Source organism: Cottoperca gobio, chromosome 21 (genome assembly GCF_900634415.1).
Source record: "Cottoperca gobio chromosome 21, fCotGob3.1, whole genome shotgun sequence".
NCBI lineage: Eukaryota > Metazoa > Chordata > Actinopteri > Perciformes > Bovichtidae > Cottoperca > Cottoperca gobio.
Genome location: NC_041375.1, coordinates 5,871,928 through 5,891,333, shown reverse-complemented (window position 1 = coordinate 5,891,333; position 19,406 = coordinate 5,871,928). Strand labels below are relative to the sequence as shown.

Sequence of the window (19,406 nt, the reverse complement as noted above, 5' to 3'; positions counted from 1 at the left end):
ATAGATGTAGAACATCCGGAGTAAAAAGCAGTGCTGAGTTTAACCTCAAGACGAACCAGAAGGTGTCAATGCAAGTCCTCTGAGTGACGAATGTGAGAGTTAAAAATGCAGCTTACCCTCGCTATGACACTGTGCAGCTTCAACTCCCTGAAGTGTGTTTTTCACTTTTCTGACAGGTTTATGGCACTGAATTGAGTTTCTTGAAGAAGAACAAATGAATATACATATTGTTGTGGACTATGAATCAGGGTCCTTCCCCCACTTCAACATTAAAGCTGTTTTAAGCTAATTCTACATCTTTCCTTGGGTGCTTCCCAGAAGACAGCTGCCATCAGGGGCCCTGAACTGTCTGACTCCTCACTTTGGCATCACCAACTCAGAGTTTTGGGGCCTGATCAAATCTTCCACTTTTGTAATGCAGCCATCAGCTTTTCAAGGAGCTTGACTCTCTTGGTTTCTCTGGCCCATGTAATGCTTTTCTGTGAGAATAATAATTCAACAAACCTTATTTGAACCAAGTATAAAATCGCAAGTGTAAAGCTGGGAGTTTGCTGAAGAAGAGTGTTTCAAAGGATTGCTCTGAGTAGAGATGAGAGTATTTTCACAGTCAGGAAGCAGCGATGGCCAGAGTAGAACCCCTGTGGTGCTGGATTGGCAACCGGGCCCCAGGAGAGAAAATCTAGAGATTTATACTCCAAGAGAGACAAAGTCTAGCAGCAGTGTAAGTGTACCACTCTCCATTCATTGAGTCAAAGCAAATGTCTTCAGCTAACATTGAGTTTCTAGGGGAACAACTTCACAGAAAAGAAAAGAAAAGAGCAGGCTATGCTTCTGCTTTTTTGTTCTAATTACATCTACCAAATGCAATAAATTAAAAAAAACCCACAAAGCTAAAGCTCAAATGTGTAAAATAAATAAAAAAAGTTTAATTCTGCTTTCAGTTTGCTTTTAAAACATTGGTTAATACACACATTTAATGCACATCCTATCTAGCAGAATATACTGACACCTGCCCTTATCCAGAGCGACTTACAGTGAACTAACTACAGGGACAGTCTCCCTGGAGCAGCTCAGGGTTAAGTGTCTTGCTCAGGGGCACAATGGTGGCAGCCCTGGAAGGTGTACCACTAGAACACTAGGCCATCACCACCCCAACCTAACAGCCTAATGTGTTCCTATCAGTGTAACTGTGGTGCAAGGCCATGCAGGGCGTTTTGTGCAATTGTGTAATCAATCCTAAAAGCACCTTTGCAGCCAATGCAGTGATCGGAAGTTTGACGTCCTCTTATGTATAATTTTCCTTCTTGTTTAAACTCTCGCTGTGCCATTCTGAATTACTCATTGGCCAGTCTTTAAAGGAGAGAGCAGCGGGGAGGGCATCGCAGTAATGTAATCTACTGGAGATAAATGGATGTTCACGTTTTCTCTGTATCCACTGAAAAGAGGGCTCAAATTCTCACAGCCAGTCCTCTGAATAAGAATCAGGCGAACGATAAACTAAACTCAGCTGGAGACTCAAAGTCCTGCTTAAGCTCAGCGGGTAGCCTGAGCCTTTAGTGGTTAGCACCAACATGGACCATTACATTATGGGCAGTTGGGTGCATAGCCATATCCGTAATCAATCAGCAGTTCTCTCTTTGTCATTTTCAGTCGATATTAGTGGTTAGAGGTAGCTCGGAGCAATCAGTGTTTCTTGTGTTAATTGAAGGTCTCATACAGCCGACTTATTTTATTTTGTTTTGTATATAGCTGCACCGATTAGTTGACTAATCGATTCGTCCATCCACAGAAAAATATTAGCCAACTATTTAGATAATTGAATAATCGGATTATAGAATAAAAGTATTTTTTCATGCACAAATGTCTGAAAATGCTGTTTTCAGCCTCACTTATGGAGATTTCCTGCTTTTCTCTGTTTTATTTCACATTAAAGTGAATATCTTTGGATTTTGGACTGACAAAACAATACATTTAAAGACATATTTAAGGAACTAGGATGAACATTTTCCACAGTTTTTTAGAACAAACAATGAATCTAGAAAGTAATCAGCAGATTAATAGAAAATAATCGTTACTTGGCATTCACTTGCAATATCCTCCAGTTGAAACATTAACATATTGTATTTCTTAACACCAGAACTACTGCCAGGTAGAATCATCGCCTGCTGGTTTGACTTGCTCAGGTAGCTGCTCCAGTCACTGTCAACACTATGACAAAGGGAGAAGAGCTCTCGTCAGCTTTGAGTGCAACGCTCAGCCGGGGGTATTTGTTGTCTGTCGAAAACACTCAAACCACATGAGAGAACAGTAGAAGTCACTTACACGCTTTGAAGTTCAAATGTTTATGTGCACGGTAAGCCTTGCTCAGCAGATGTGGAGTGCTTCTATATGTATTCCAAATCAAGGAGGTGTGCTGTTAATGATTTATCAATAATACAAATCCCCTGGTTGAATGTTGCTTCTAAGCCAACGGTCGTGCTGCGTGCACACGGGGGGAGAAACTGATTAATTCTGCTCCGCTCACACGGACTCACAGTTCAACCTTGCTTGACTGAAGTTAACATGGAATATCAGTTAGTGTTTGAACTGGGTCAGGTTGTACATTACAGCTGGTGTAGGTTCCCTTTTCTTTCAAAGCACATCAAAGGAGATACAGTGGAGTTCTGCCGCATCAAAATGATAATCTTTCGAGATGCAGTACTGTATATAACATGAGCACAAACAGTGTTTGCGCCTCACATTCCTTCAGCTTTTCAATAGACGCTTTCAGGCCGGCTTTTATTCATGACATGTCCAACTCAATTTTCTTCTCCTTGTGTGCTTACACAGTCTGAAGGACGAGTGCCTCACAGCAGCCAGTTGAGATGATGAAAATATAGTTTTTCACCTTCTGGATCTTTTTATTCAATCTTTCTGGGGACATTTTACTCAACTACTTTATTGCCGGGATGTAAGGATGCAGACCAAACAGTCAACAAAGTTAAACCACGACACACTGATGCTAATCATCATATATAGTGTGTTTTTAGCTCAGATGGTGAAGTGTATATTATATGCAAATAATAACTGCATATAAGTGTTATTTTTGTATACATTTATGGAATCCACCACAAGGTCCATTTAGTATCTGTTCTGGAGCTTTCCATCAGCAGAAGTTTGCTCAGTTGTCATTTCCTGAGCATTTTAAGGACTTCTCGTCCACATTAAAGCTGATATAAGTCTTGGAAACAGCAGTTGAGAGAACAGTGTCTCCACAGGGTCCATTCAGTAGCAATTCTAAAGCTTTCAGTCATATCACATGAGCTTCATCAGCAGATGGAGATCATGTTTTTTTCTGAGCACTTTAAAGACTGTGGACAACACAGATATAGTAAGACCATGTTCAAAAGCTCCTTGTGGTTGTTCCATAAGATTTCTGACAAAATGTAATTCATTGAAAAATCCCTGAATCCCAAGAATCCCTATTGTACTCACAGCAGTTATTTCACCTCATGTTATTACACATGAGGTATTAGTTATTTACACTTCATGGTACGGTACAGCTCAACTCGGCATCAACTCGGCTCACTTTTTTTTGTTTTACATGAGTAAAATTTGTGGATAGTACCTGGTACTTTCTTTGGTACCACCTACATACATACTAGAAGCTGGAGGTAAAACACTGCAGACCACTGATCGGTCAGAGAGAATCACTGTCACCTGCGCTACACGGGACATCCTGCACAAACCAGACAGTTTCATACAGGCAAGCGAGCTTCAATAGCAACCACTTGACCCAGCCCTCAAAGCTACGTCGTACACTACGCCATACAATTGACTGTTTAGTTGCCGATGAAAGGATTCGGCGAGTGCCGCATTGTAACATGATGTCATGGCAGACTCAAGCGGCCGCACTACGGCGTTCAGCTGAAAATCCCTTTAGTCGAGCAAAGCCGAACCATGCTGTGAAAACACGGCATTACTTTTGATCTGATTCCTTCTGCTGTTTTTTCTTCTGAACACATACAAAGTGCATCCTGTAGAGTCACGGTATTCCCAAATGTCAGCCATCAGTGAATAAAATGTGGTCGTAGCTAGTGGTAGACAAAACTTTCTATTAACAGGATAATCAGTGATCTGTTAGCTAACGTTTTAAAATGAATGCTTTTAATAAACGCTCTTCACAGTGGTGTATTTTAAGTTTTAAGTCATAATCTTTTCTCATTGTCATTTGAATGCCATAAGAGCACTAATGTACCATGAAAGATGAGCTATTTAGAAAGTCTCCGCCTGTTATTTTGAGCAACCAATTTCTCAAATGACTCATAGCTGATGCATTTAGACTCTCTATAGTTTCTCTAGTTTATCTAGTTTCTTTTAAGATGCACTTGCCAGCTCGTACCCTCCGCACACAGAAACTGACATCTGCCCAGTGCAGGCGGAGTTCTGCCCCTCAGGAAGTCAGATGGGTCAGAGCCAACGTGGTGCTATCTCTGTGTCCCATGTCTCTTATCTACCACCTCCAGCGTGTTACACACTGGATCTGTGCAGCTGCCCTCATGATGGTATTTTCTTATCAGGAAGCTCGTTCTTTAGAGCCTGGAGGGAAGAAAACGGTTCAAGCTCTTTGGGAAACTTTATTTTTTAATGAGGGTTATTATAGGGGACCGTACGATCAAAGATGCTGCCTACATGACCTCAGCCATTAACCTTTTGAACTCTGCAATATAAATGGTGCACCAGTGCCAACATTGGTATTTTTTGTGATTTATTTCTAGTATCTTCAAATGCTTACAACCTGTCCAACCTGAACTGAAGTTATGAAAGTAAATAAACCATAATAATTTATAAAAGGAAAAATATTGCACATATTTTCAATCAAATTTGACAAATAAGTATTGATCCAAAATATTTCTGAATGTAGAAGTATGAAAAAATATTTCCTAAAACTCCATAAGTTACTTTAACTATAACTTTTAAAGTTTTTGAGATGTGCTCATTTTTACGAGCAAAATAGGTTTTCGCACCGCACATAACGTAACATAATGACTTTTGTGCTATTGTGGTTTCTGTTTTAAATAAATTCAAACAGGATCATGAAAAGAAGGTTCCTGAACATATCATTTCTCAGGTCTAATTTATTAGATGTCCTTTATACTTACAGTAGTAATACACTTGTTATAATCATTTTGTTGGATTATAATCCAATTACAATTTTCCCTCCTTCGTGTACTGCAGCCTTGCCATCTGCGGAGTATGTGCTTTGGGTATTTTTGGGAGTCTTTTGTTGTCTTGGAGACCTTGAGCTGGGTTCTTTTTTTGGGCCTGTAAATCCCTTTAAGTCATATTTCATATTAGGACCATACAAATAAACTTGACTTGACTTGGAATACGATATCAAGGCCTGCTTCTTTAAGTGTGTTTTGGAGTCGACTTTCTGCCGAGCTGCCAAACCCTTCCCTAAGAAGATTAATCCAGTAGACCTCCCTCTTTCATAACAAGTAACCCACCCCTGTCCTCGGGACTTCGAGCTTCTCTTCGCCAGCGTATATTAATTATGATTTTAGGGTGATTGACTTCCACTAATGAGGAGGAACAGGGCGAATTAATTTCAACTGAATGGGCTGTGATCCTCTGCCACTTTCTTTCACATGATTTTCCAACATGCAGTTATTACAGGGACAAGTAAAGCAGCAAACTGAAGCCTTTTATAGAAGACTTGACTGCCTGCCCACCAGCTACACACCAAAATATTTATCATTCTACTCCTGATTAAATTAATGGGATTGTTAACTACTCAACCATGTAAGGAAATGATGTGTGCACAGCGTCCTAAACACCTGTTTTCTTATTGAGCTATTAATATGTAAAACCACATTTCTGAAACCTAAACTCATTACTTGAGAGGAGATCAAAATGTGTATATTTATATTGTCCTACATTATTCAGAGCAATATTTGCAGTGAGCTGCAACTTAAACACATCGAACACTGAGAGAAATGCTGAAGAAAAATCCCTTCTACGTTCTTCCTCAGCCGCAGACAGACGGGCAAAATATTATTATTTATTATGTAAGCTTTTGTTTTTGCTGAGATGGAGAAACTACATTATAGGGACAGGAATTATTAAATGGCGGATATTTATTCTCAAGAAATATTACAAAAGCAGGTGAGTCAACACACTAAAATTATTTTCTTTTTTTTGTGACCTATGCAGGTCAACTGCAGCCTTCACTGCTGGCTACACATGTATTTTTCTTTCTGTGGATGTCAGATGTCTGCGGATGTATATGATTTAGCTGCTATATTATAAGTGTTGGCACCATGAACTTGCAGGTCAAAGCAATAGTTATTATGGACTCAAAATGTATTGCCTCCAATGCCTCGCATTCTCATTTTAAAATTGTAAAGTGTGTGTGAATGGATGATCTGCAGCAGTATATATCAACACAATCTTGCAGTACTCACTCAGCTCTTATTAATGGAAGACCTTCCACATTTATGCACACTCTTTGCCCTTTACATCTATCTCTGAATGTCGTTTCCCACAGATTTCTTCCAGCACTTTCACGATAACTACTCAATACTACAGGGTAAAACCTTGGCCCTCATTTATCAAGTGGAGTAGCCCACAACCACTTTAATCTAGAGAGGAGAGTGTCATTATAAGTACTAATGAACTAACTTATCCTCAACTCTGATATGTTGAACCAAGAGTCCCGTGGGAAGAAACTTGAGGGACTGCAGCTCTAATAAAGACAAAGGACATCTAGCATTCTGGTGAATGTATTGTTTTTGATATGAGATTTGCCAGAGAAGTATTTCATTGATTCTTTTCCTCAACAGTGCGTTTCTGAGAGTGATTGATCAATGTGTTTGTTTGCTTTCTTTAAACTATTAATAAACACTGACAGCTCACAAATCTCTATAGCTGACACTGCTATAAGTTCAATCGCATCTGTGAGTATTAATGCTTTATAGTATTGAACAGAAGGCACAGTTTATGGTGCTTGAATTAAGAAAAACAAAATAAACAACATTGTTCATGTGCTACCATTGGAAAGAGCTGAGTCAGCACTTCGGTAACTGTGTTCCATACACTGAACCAGGACAGGTGACTCATTATTAAAAGTGACACAGTCCTGTTTGGGGTGGATAAGTGGGTCAACAAACACAGGACCTTCACACAGACTCCTGTTCATGTCCCATGTGAAACCACTGTTCAACGTTGACACGTGGTTTTGTTGAAGGCGCACTGATCGCTCATTTTGCTGAATATTCGTAGGAAAACGCAAAAAAAAAAAAAAGATATTATACAAATCGTTTTATGAGGATACGTTGTCAGGGGATGTGTATTGTTTAGGCTTACCCTTCTTCCACTTGGCAGTCTGAGGTCAGCATACACTAAGCGCCTGCCACAAAAGCTTTATGGTGTCCAGTCAGATGTCAGAGAGGACTACTCTATATCTTTAAATTCTCTTTCATCTTTTAGGTTGTAAAAAAAGGCCTATTATATACGATGGTTCAACCAGACTGACAGCACAAAGACACCTCTGAGCAACAGTTGAATAAGAACAGAAGAACTCAGCAGTCATTGAAGCTCAGCATCACAATGTGGAAACAGCTTCCTGTTTCAGTGTCAAGTGAACAATAAGGCCTCCAACAAGCTGGAATTAACAGGCAACGTGTTGCTTTAGCAGAGCTATTCCTCAAACTTCACAATACAAATATATCCTAGTCCAGGGTTAGCACTATTGGAATATCAGATGAATATCCTATGGACTGACGCATCTCAGTTTAAACCTCTTCAATCTACCAGTGAGTAGACACAATACTTAGAGCCTATTAGCATTGTTGCGGTCCAATAACGATCAAGGGTCACTCACTCTTTTCTGGACTGGAAAACTGATTCAGAACCAGAGGGTTTTGGGGAAAATGGTTACAAAAGTATTCTCCCATGCCATGTAACGCTTTGGGGACATCGACCATCAATCATTTAATTCTTCTTTTAGGGACTACACTGTTTTAAATGTGCTGTCTGAATTATACTGTCTTTAAAGTGAAGTAATTGGAACTGAAACACGCGGCAGATTCTTTTAATCTACAAATACATTTTCTCACGCTGAATGGAAATAGTAAATAGCTTTCAGATGAATAAATAACTGTATTAAGTTGCTTAATGTAATCAGTACTGAGAGTGGACTTGCTGGTTGCTCTTTAAAAGCTTGATTCTGAAGTGTTTTCTTTCTCGTCTCTTCCTGCCCACAGAAGACGCAGCACTAGTGAGCTCCCATCAGCCTTTAGATGAGTGAAGCACAACAAAGAAACCTGAACATCAACAGTCCACAGTAACAGTAAGGCTCCATATCTTACACTCCAGATCAATGTACATCATCTTTATCATTGTATAGTATTATACCACCTAATTCAAATCCCCATCGGCCGAGATCCTCCCCACTGCACATGCACCTGTTTATTCTTCACTGATTTCCTGTGTGATTACAGGAACAGAGGACAGCCAGGGGCTCCTGCACTCAGCTCTGACATGCCGCTGTGTATGTTCAGGGTCTGTGTGCTTTGTCACGTCATTTAAACAGGAATGAGGTCACGTTTTGATGCCATGCTGCTTATCTTCTTCCAGCATGTATTTTTGCTTGGCAGGGATATTTATATTATCTGCTTTAAATAGCAGCATTTAAATTCATACAGTGGCAGTAAATATCACAGCATAGGATAGACACTTTATACTGTCAACATAGTTCCGTTTGTCAAACTGTAAAACCCCTATATCACATATGCAATCCTGTCTCCTAAAAGTGATGTTCCCGCACAACTAAACTGCATTCTACTACATTTTGAAGAAAACGTTATTTTCCTCCCAGATTGTGGTCGTAGTTTGAAACACGTAGTTAAGGTTGTAAATTGAAAAAACAACAAAAACAAAACAAAACAATTTGGTAATTACATGTAAAATATTGTGGTTTATCTCAACGTTTGTTGCGTAATGTAAGTAACGCACGTACGTTAAAAGAAGTCCACGTTGACTTTTGGTTTCACAGGGGACACACCATCCACCCCAACTTCAAATCAAATCAAATCAAATCAAATCAAATCAAATTTATTTGTATAGCCCAATATCGCATCGCACAAGGAAACACTTCCTAAAAGAAACCCCAAAATTAAAGGGGGAAAAATGGAAGAAACCTCAGGGAGAGCAACTGAGGAGGGATCCCTCTCCCAGGACGGACAGACGTGCAATAGATGTCGTGTGTACAGGATAAACAACATAGTACAAATACAACATTTGACAGAAATTATGTTGTGTTGGAAAAAAAAATAGAAAGTTTGGATGAATCCAGGAAAATGTCAATAAGGCTTCCCGGTGTCCAGCAGGACCAGGTCAGCAGGCGCTGTCACGATTCATGATCCTGACGTAAACTTTATCAGTGGCAACCTGCCACATGAGAGACAGACACTCCGGGGATGATACCCTGGATGATGAGTTAGTAACATACATTTACATAAATGTATACAGATAGAGAGGGAGAAGAAGAGAGGGAGTGGAGGAGAGAGGAAGAGAAGGAAGAGAGCAGGGAGGTGTCTCCCGGCAGTCTAAGCCTATAGCAGCATAACTAGGGGCTGATCCAGGGCAAACCTGAGCCAGCCCTAACTATAAGCTTTATCAAAAAGGAAAGTCTTTAGCCTACTCTTAAATGTGGAGAGTGTGTCTGCCTCCCGAACACAAACTGGAAGCTGGTTCCACTGGAGAGGAGCTTGATAGCTGAAGGCTCTGGCTCCCATTGTACTCTTAGAGACTCTAGGAACCACAAGTAACCCTGCAGTCTGGAAGCGTAATGCTCTAGTTGATTTATAAGGTACTATGAGATCTTTAAGATATGCTGGAGCCTGACCATTAATTGATTTGTAAGTCAGGAGAAGGATTTTGAATTCTATTCTGTATTTTACCGGGAGCCAGTGCAGAGCAGCTAATACAGGAGTAATATGATCCCGTTTCCTTGTTCTTGTCAATACACGTGCCGCTGCATTTTGGATCAACTGAAGAGTCTTAAGCGACTTTTTGGGACAACCTGATAACAATGAGTTGCAGTAATCCAGCCTTGAAGTAACAAATGCATGGATTAATTTTTCTGCATCATTTTGAGACAGGATGTGTCTTATTTTTGCAATGTTACGTAGATGACAGAAGGCAGTCCTTGAGATTTGTTTTATGTGGGAGTTAAAAGACAGATCCTGATCAAAGATGACGCCAAGATTCCTTACAGTGGTACTGGAGGCCAAGTTAATGCCATCCAGAGCTTCTATGTCATTAGAAAATGCGTTTCGGAGGCGTTTAGGGCCATGTATAATAACTTCAGTTTTGTCTGTGTTTAACATCAAAAAGTTGCTAGACATCCAAGTTTTTATGTCCTTAAAGCATGCTTGAAGTTTAGCCAATTGATTGGTTTCATCTGGTTTAATTGATAGATATAATTGGTAGATATAATTGTATATATAATATAACTTCCTCCACTCGCAGTCTTTGATTAGAAAGGTATTTGTGATACGTAAAAAACAAATATACATATATATATACAACGAAATCCAGGAGAAAATACGTTTCCCTCTCAATGAAATTGACAATGCAATTTTGTTAGATGAGAACGTTTTTTAAGAGTCCAGGCTCCACATATGATGTGTATATATATATATATATTATAGTATTCAAGGCTAAAGACGTGCTTCGTCTCAAGATGTGTCTCTCTTGAGCTTAAACGGCACCATTACTGCAGAGTACAGCTTTTCCCTGCAGATGAGGCATTCGGGTGTTGAACACAGAAAGCCATGAGTAGCGTTCACTGTCCGCACACGTGTGTTTGTATCAGACTGCGTTGAGGACCGAGATGTATCACATTGCTCTGACAGTCACTATCTCTTACTGCTTTGCACCTGCAAAACCTGTATATCAGAACGTGCTTTGTGTTACTATGAAAACTGGCTATTGTCAGCACTTTTAGCTGTGGCATAACTGCATATTTAACAGGTTTTTAATATGGTGGTTTCTGTGTTAATTGAAATTTCGTCTCATATTGAAATGTTTAAAAATGTAATATGAAAAGGTAGTCAAAGAAAACTCAAGAAACAACAAAGGCATATTGTGGCCCCATTGGCCTGTCCTGTAGGCATATACAGTGATGCACCTGGACAGTTGTCACGTGACATGTATGGACATGTACACAGCATGCTTGTGCACAGATCAGTGTAAAAGCAAATCAAGCTGCATGTTTGCTCATGTTCTCACCGTGTCTTCACTAAAGATCAATGATTAGATGAGTAAATAAGTGATGCCAGGGAAAACATTACCGATCACACTATAATACTGTGAGTGGTCCAAACAGCACAGTGCTGTGTACAGTGGTTAGTACGTATTCAGATGCTATTACCACTCTGTGATAACACTCAACTACAAGTAGAGGTCCTGCATTCAACACCGTTCTTAAGTAAATACATGTAAGTATTATCAGAAAGATGTACTTACTGTAAAAATAATGATACTATGATGTGTTTGTATTATTAGTGCTGCTGCATTGCGTGTGTTGCATTGAACTGATATCTATTTGGTGCTAATTTTAAACCATTTATATAGTGTTGGGTAGTTTAATCTACAGCAATGTATCGTGTTCTATGAGATCATCTTATGTGTGTAGCTTTGTAGCTGTCCTGTGAGAATCCTCCGCACATTAAGGAACACTTCATCCTTCAGTTTATCTCAAACATTCAGAATCAACACATCTGCAGATACATGGCTTTCACTGGACAAGAAGGGGATGCACAATTGTAATCTATAAAGTAACTAAATATGTAAATCAAACTGTACAATGTTCCCCTCTGAGATGTAGTGGAGTACAAGTATAGAGGTGCATACAATGTGAATACTCAAGTAAGGCATAATTATCTCAACTTTGTACTTAAGTGCAGTACTTGAGTACACGTTACCTTCCACCACCGACTGTGTGTCTTCTTCCATGTGAGGCATTATTTCCGAGGCGCAGTGAGGACAGAGAGCGATAAAGAGAGAAAAGCAGAGCTGCGTGCTATAAAAATGAAGCTTTGATGTTTTCTTGCATAGAGAATGCCAGTGTCGTAGAGAATGTGATCAAAGTTTTTTTTTTCAACCGGTGTGCTCTGTAGCGGCTTCTTGCTTTCCTTTTAAAAAAGGGCCGTTTGTATGTATCCAGTCTGTGGACCCTTTGACTCGTATTGAGTGCTTCTTATTATATGTGGAGTGTCAGTGAGAGTAAACATGAGCACCGCAGTCTTATTCCTAATAGAGCTTGCCAGTAGAGTCAGTGACATTAAAATATGTCCTCCTATAAATGACTTTGTCCAGGTTGTATTAGTTGAAGCTCAGGAATGTCTTATCGTACAGAAACAGAAGCCTAGATTACAGGTGAATCATCGAGGTAGGATTGGGTCATAAATGAGCCATTGAAATCTTTCTTTTAGATTTATGACTGTTCCATCAGCTGAAGGAGCATTTTTATTCCCCATGAAACATGTTCGAAATCCTGAAGCAATTGCAAATGTACTTGATACCTGCCATCATGCACCGTATGACACAGTGTTGGCTTCTGTCTCACTGCTTCTAAGACTTTACTTTTTTACAGAAATGTCCTTGTTTACACTTTGAAACCTTGTTTTCGTTCAAGAGTCATAGAGTGTGAGGGGGTGTATTAAAGATAAGAGATCAAAGGATTTTGAGAATTCAGTAAACAGGAATCTATTCATCGTGGCTTTAGATGATGGCCCTTGACAGACCTGTGAGATGCTTAATCACACACTTTGGAGAAGCTGCCCCTCCAGTACTCGCTCAGCTGTTTACTCTCGCCAGGAATCCCGAACCACCTCAGACGTCTCCGTCAGAGCTTAATAAAGAGAAACACTAATGATGATTGTTGTACCCTTGTCAGTGATGCTTTATACATTTACACTCGTGTTGACTGTCGACATGAACGTTAAGAACTGTGCGGGCTGTTTCTGAAGTTGCAAGTTCCATATTTGCTTTTAAAAATAGCTCCCAGAGTAGAATATTACATATTTTCCTGATTATTCAGTAAATGAGTTTTTTCTCAAACTGATTTGCATTTTGTAATTAAAGCTGAACAGATGACATCCCTATACTCCCTATTATTTGAGAGTGAGATGTGGAGACTGACATCACTCTCATGTCTGTAAACAAGTACAGATCTGGAGTCACGATGGGTTAGCACAGCCTAAAGACTGCTAACAGAGGGGAATGGCTGTCTTGGCTCTGTTCAAGTAAATACATGCACCAACCAACATCTCTAAAGAGGAGACTCTACTGGTGTTACACATTTCAACAGGAAACTTCCCGGTTGATTACTTACATCAAGACAATTATTATATGTAATGCAAGTTTTCTGAAATATTATGTTTCAATATGCAAATGAGGCATGATCTTGTTGATGTGCTAATTAGCATACATTTACTGAACAGAAATCTGAACATTGGATTCTTGTTTGATTTTGTTGACATATTAGAGTCAAAGCTTTTTACTGAGAGAATTGTGTATCTCTTTGTAGCACTCCTTAAATCAGAAAATACTGACAACAGTCAAAAAAACCAAAACAAGATTCACCATGTTTTTAGTAACAACATGCTCTATAAATCAGGCTATACATGATATATGAACAAACCCCTCCATACAAAGCCTCGGGATATAGATAGCAATAAGACTGGGGGAATGTTTTTTCAAAAATGTAACTAATAGATATGAAACTTCCCCAGTGGATTACTTATTAAGACATCATTATGCACACGAGGCATTATCTAAAGCTAACTTTGGGTGAATTTAAGAAATCTACATACACAAACAGACACAGTTGGTAACAGACGGTAAACACCTACATGTGAATGTTGGCAGTTTTCTTTCCACTGGTCTGAAAGATGACATGTTATAGAAGCATTTTGCTCAAACGCTCAATCTTGACCAGTGCATGACAAACAATGTTTTTGCTTTTAGTGTATCGCCTAGCTGACTAATGTACACAACCTGTACACAAACTGTATTTGTCTGTAGGAGGAATCATGTGTTTGAACTATTTCTTGACAAACCACAGTTGTGCACGGCTGTAGCAGCAATGCCGTCACCACCCGGTCGCTGAGCAAAGGTTGTGGTGTCTGCACGGACACGGTGGTACCAGATCTGGCAACATCAATGTGACGACAAGACTTTGGGAAGCTGCGCACAAGCACTGTTGTTTGCCAAGAAATACTCCCCGAGGTTTTTTAAATGAAATGCTTCACAAACATAAAGTCATAAAACAAACACATGCCCTAGCATTAAAGTAGTAGTAGCAACGTGGTAGACGCAGTGTTGGAAATGTCAGGAAGGAAAGAGTTAAGTTAATGTAATTGCTAAATCAAATTAAGGTTTGGCATTAGAGCTAAGACTCTACTTATTAGGCTGGGGATGCTCTGAAAGTGGAAGCCACAACACTGAACAGGTCTTTATTGCAGTACGTGTAATGGGATGTCTCTTTTTGAACCCTTCTTCAGGTTTTCCTCTGCTTTTTCTATTTCTTTTCTCCATTTAGGTACTTACAATAATTGGGTTTTGTAGATATGTATGAAAACTTGGCCACTTTTCATACACACAACTTGCACTCCATGAAACTTCCACAGTTACTTTACATTAAGATAATTGTTTTTTCTACTTTATGTTTACTGAAATGTTCTGATTAATTATGCAAATGATGCATTATGTAATAGAATATCTGCTAAATGTGCATATGTCTGTTATCCAGTAGCTCTGTCACAGACTGAATCCATAATGACCACCATCAAGAAGAGTTCAGATTGCAAGCTCATTACTTTTAGTGGCCATTTCACTGTTTGGTCCCTATGGATCTATTTTTAGCCTCAGTGCAGATACTTGGGGTTATTCTGCCATACCTCACAAGCATGGAACATACAAGAATATACTGAATAGATGATATTATAAACATTTAATGGAATAATACATCATTCTCTCCAGTTAAAAACCTGATGAAGAAAGGATGAGGGATTGTTCCTTTGTGAATGGAAGTGAGGTTACGGCACTTTTGCTCTCTCACTAACGACCATAACGTTCTTGAAAACAAGTGATTGTACCACCAGTTCTTACACAGACATCCCAAAGCAGTAAACATGTCAGAGTCAGAACAGCCTGAAACATATTTCATACATGCTATTCAATAGATATTTTTACTCCTCCTGATCTTTCCTTTCTGAGGGAAACACTAAAGTGCTGCTATCTTTGAAATGTTCAAACTTGCACATCACATATCCTGAAGAGATGTATCGTTCACCAGGGAATATCAGGGAGCTGAAGTCACAAACATTTGAGGCAAAAGTGTGACACTGTCACAGATCTAACCTAACTTACCACCTCTGCAAGCAGCATCCGCAACTTCCCCCCTGTGGAATACCACACAGCATGTCTCAGCCAATATGTTTTCACTTGTGAAATCTTAATCTCAAGGGGAAGCGGTTTAGTCAAAAGTCTTTCTTAAGACAGCATGAGGTGTCCTTCATTTGTGTGCGCCTGAACCACTGCTAACTGCCCATTTGGTTTCACTTAAATTCCTCCCTCCACAAGCTTTCAACCCTCAAGAAGCATATCAACAATTTACTTTTTCTAAATGACTTGGCGGAATGTTCTCCTCGCTCCCCTCTCCCCTCCAAAACATCTGGTTTGTTCAACACTGCTTTACAAAGGCATGCAGATCTTTTAGTCCTTGACCTGAATAACAGGAAACAAAACATCTCCTCCAAATTACTGGTGTATATATATATATATATATATATATGTATACTGTATACATCCATGTATACAAAATATATTTACACCAAAACACAGTTTCCTGAAGCAAATTTTCTTTGGACTATGTTACAAACAACCTCCCACCTGCTTGTAGAATCAAAACAACATGGAACATACTGAACCCTCTCTCACACAGAAAAGCAAACATTACTGAGGGCCATAACATTTTACATGAGTTGTACTGCGCCCCATTGAGCTTCTCAACATAGTATTCACTTCCAGTTGAGCCTTGATTTAAAGGGAAGTTTATACTGCACTGAGGAAAGATTTATATGCCTGCATGTCATCGATCCTGTAAGATTAAATGTGGACCTTGGCTGTGGCTCTCCAGCCATCCTACGCTGCTTTTAGGGTAAAATCTAACACAACACTTGTCTCATTTTCCCAAAACATGGAAGGGTGAAGCATCTTTAAACTTTAAAAAATAAACTAATGGGTTTATAGGAGGCACCCTGAGAAAAGGTCAGGATTTGTAGCTCCAACATTGTGTATCATAACTTGTCCGATTTTATGTAATTTGGACGGATAGTCAATTTCAGTCTTTTGTTGGCCTTCAGAATCTTACACAGATTATCCTTAAGGGTTTGATACTATTTAACTGAAAAGTGTGATCGCATAAAATATATATTTCTGTTGTAGTTTCACATGCACAAGAGTATTTACTCTTTTAAAAATGAAGTAAACATGTTGTCTGTGTTGGCACTCGCAGTTGGTGAATAACACGGTGCAGTGCTCTCTGAAGATGTGTGCAGTCTGCACTTTTTGTTCTGTCTTGATAGAGAGTTATTATATAAACGCTCAAAGTACAGGTTTGCTTTTCGCACCATGGCAGTAGCTTTCCGATCTGTGAACTACTAAAGACAATCTCCTCTATACACACAGGATTCTGATGAAATCTAAAACACATCTTTTTCTCAGAAACAATAAGTATCACTCACATGCAGGACGTTCTGCTGAAATGACTGCAGGTTGTCTCAGTTGTAGCTAATTCATTTTAATTCTGTGACTTGGCCAAACTACAAAATGAAACTCTTTGCTAAATGCACTCAGACAGCGTGTGTGTAGCATTGCTGCTAGTAATTCTACATAAATGAGAGATTTTATTGCGGCTGTCTGGCACTGGAGGTGAGTGGAACAATTTTTTTTTTTTATTTCTCAGGAGGCAGAAGTCCGTGCAGAAACAGGTACTGGTCTTATTCCCTTAACGTTGCAATGAAACAGAGGAGAAGAATGAAAGTCCCATGGAAATGAACTGATAAAAAGAGGAAATGAGCTGGAAAAATAACTGAAATACCAGCCTCACAGCAAACTACCTCAAACAACTCCCACAGTCAATGCTGGAGTGGCTTTATGTAACCCTCCTGGCCCCACCCAGGGCTCCAGTGTCTGGTCCCACACAAGACTGCTGCCCTCCCCCTCCTCTTCAGCCCAGATTGCCAATGACTGCAAGGACACTCAAAAAAAAAAGAGGCAAACTTACAATTGGTAAACATCACCAAGGTTAATAAACACTGTGAAATACACCAACTGACGAATGTGAATCTCAGCATTAACGGGTTTACATTCAACTGTAGTTTTTAAGCAAACTTTTGAAATGTTGCAAAAAAAATAAATATGGAATTAGGCTCATTTCCATAAAGTGGTTTGGAGAGAATAAACTTGGCTAAACATAGTTTAGTCAGAAGCTGGCAGTATAGGCTACACTTTAAGTACGGCTGTAACGCGGCAGTATTAGAACAATTACAGTTGAGAACCGGAAACAACACACGAGAGAGAAATGTAGAGAGGTCTTCATTTCTTTCAATTAGGGAAGTTTTAATTGTTCTTTCATGAAAGCTACCAAGCAGGCCATCTTTCATGCTGTACGGAGATGGAGACAATTGAATGCAATGATTCTAATGCACGCAGAAGAAACGGCTACACATGTGTTTCCATATCCCATTTAGCTCAGGCACTCCAGCTCCGACTGGGGGATCCTGAGGCGTTCCCAGGCCAGTGAGGAGATATAATCTCTCCACCGAGTCCTGGGTCTTACCCGGGGTCTCCTCCCAGCTGGACGTGCCTGGAACACCTCCCTAGGGAGGCGCCCAGGTGGCATCCTTACTAGATGCCCGAACCACCTCAACTGGCTCCTTTCAACGTAAAGGAGCAGCGGCTCTACTCCGAGTCTCTCACGGATGGCTGAGCTTCTCACCCTATCTCTAAGGGGTCTCCCTTAGAGATAGGGTGAGAAGCTCAGCCACCCGTCTGAGAAAACCCATTTCAGCCGCTTGTACTCGTGATCTTTTGGTAAATAAAAAAACACGGCTGGTGTGTATCATATATACTTGGCCAAAGAATACTTCCCAAGGAAATGAAACATCACAGACTGCGGAAGAACTCTCCTCCTTGGACATTTCTCTAATGAATGCCTATAGAAACCTGCTGAAGTGATTCCCAAGGATGTAGTTACTTTCCAGTAAGAAAAGACTTAACTGTTTGTATGGTTGTGTCTGACGGACCGTAACACTGTTAGAGTGCAATGACATTTTCTGATAGAATTGTAAGAACGACCTAGTATTAGTGTATTTTATTATCACAACACAACAAGGATTGCGGAGAAGGTTTTCAAAGGCTTTTCTGAAAAGGTCATGTTTCATGACCACCTGATTAATAACTATCCACTCTCTATAAGGGCCATTGTAGGTAAAACAATAGTTATATATATATATATATATATAAAAACACAGAATTTCCGACTTGACAGAGTTTGACGAGGAAACAAGGTTGATCCAATCTTGCAAAGTAAAGGATTTGTGGTTCCTTGACAAAAAGAAAACCCCACAATTTTTCAGAGGTGTTTTCCTGCCAGCTCTGCAATTGTTATTGTTTTTTACCTACAATGGGCCCAATACGCCGTTGTAGTTTTGGTATCCACTAACACCTGCTAAATGCTAGCTTACTTTGACTATGTGCTGTTTGCCACTGAGCAGATAGTGTACAGGGGTCGGCTCTAAACAAGGCCGATGACAGCGGAGTTTATGGGAATGGAAAACTAAAACATTGAGCTCAAAGATGCTAAAATATTATATTAATAAGGTAATTTAATTTTTTGCAGCTTTTGTTAGTTTTTTTCTTTTGACTGTTGCCGGTGTTTTTTATTGTTTTTTTTTTACTGTTGCAACATTAACTGTCCCAAATAAATATAGTAGACAAGTTTGGAGTCAGAAAAAAGACAAGACAGCCTATGGCTTATTTAAAGAGGACGTTACTCTTCCTGAAAATACAGTTCAGCAGGAATATCTGTTTCAGTGTTTACCTCCCTGTAGCTAATGATACAGAATAGATCAGCATAGATCAGCTCACAACCAAAATGAGCACCGATACTTAAAAATTCACAAATGTAATGCCGTTAGGTCCTTTTGTGCCTGATGTCCCTGTGGAGTGGAATTAGTCTTCTCCAAAGCTAAATTACAAAAACATAAAAAAAAAAAAGAAATAGGGAATGTATTCATACCAATAGTACAACATAACAGGTGACATTACGTGACCTTTTGTCCTGTCTT

The 19,406-nt window shown here is 39.6% G+C and overlaps 1 protein-coding gene across 1 annotated transcript in view; it reads left to right on the top strand.

Annotated features, from left to right (window-relative positions):
• LOC115026747 (PTB domain-containing engulfment adapter protein 1-like) overlaps positions 1–19,406 on the top strand; it is an 86,285-nt gene that overhangs the window by 21,659 nt on the left and 45,220 nt on the right. The window contains 1 exon segment of the mRNA XM_029459697.1: positions 8,247–8,332. The gene's annotated coding sequence lies outside the window, so the exon portion shown is untranslated.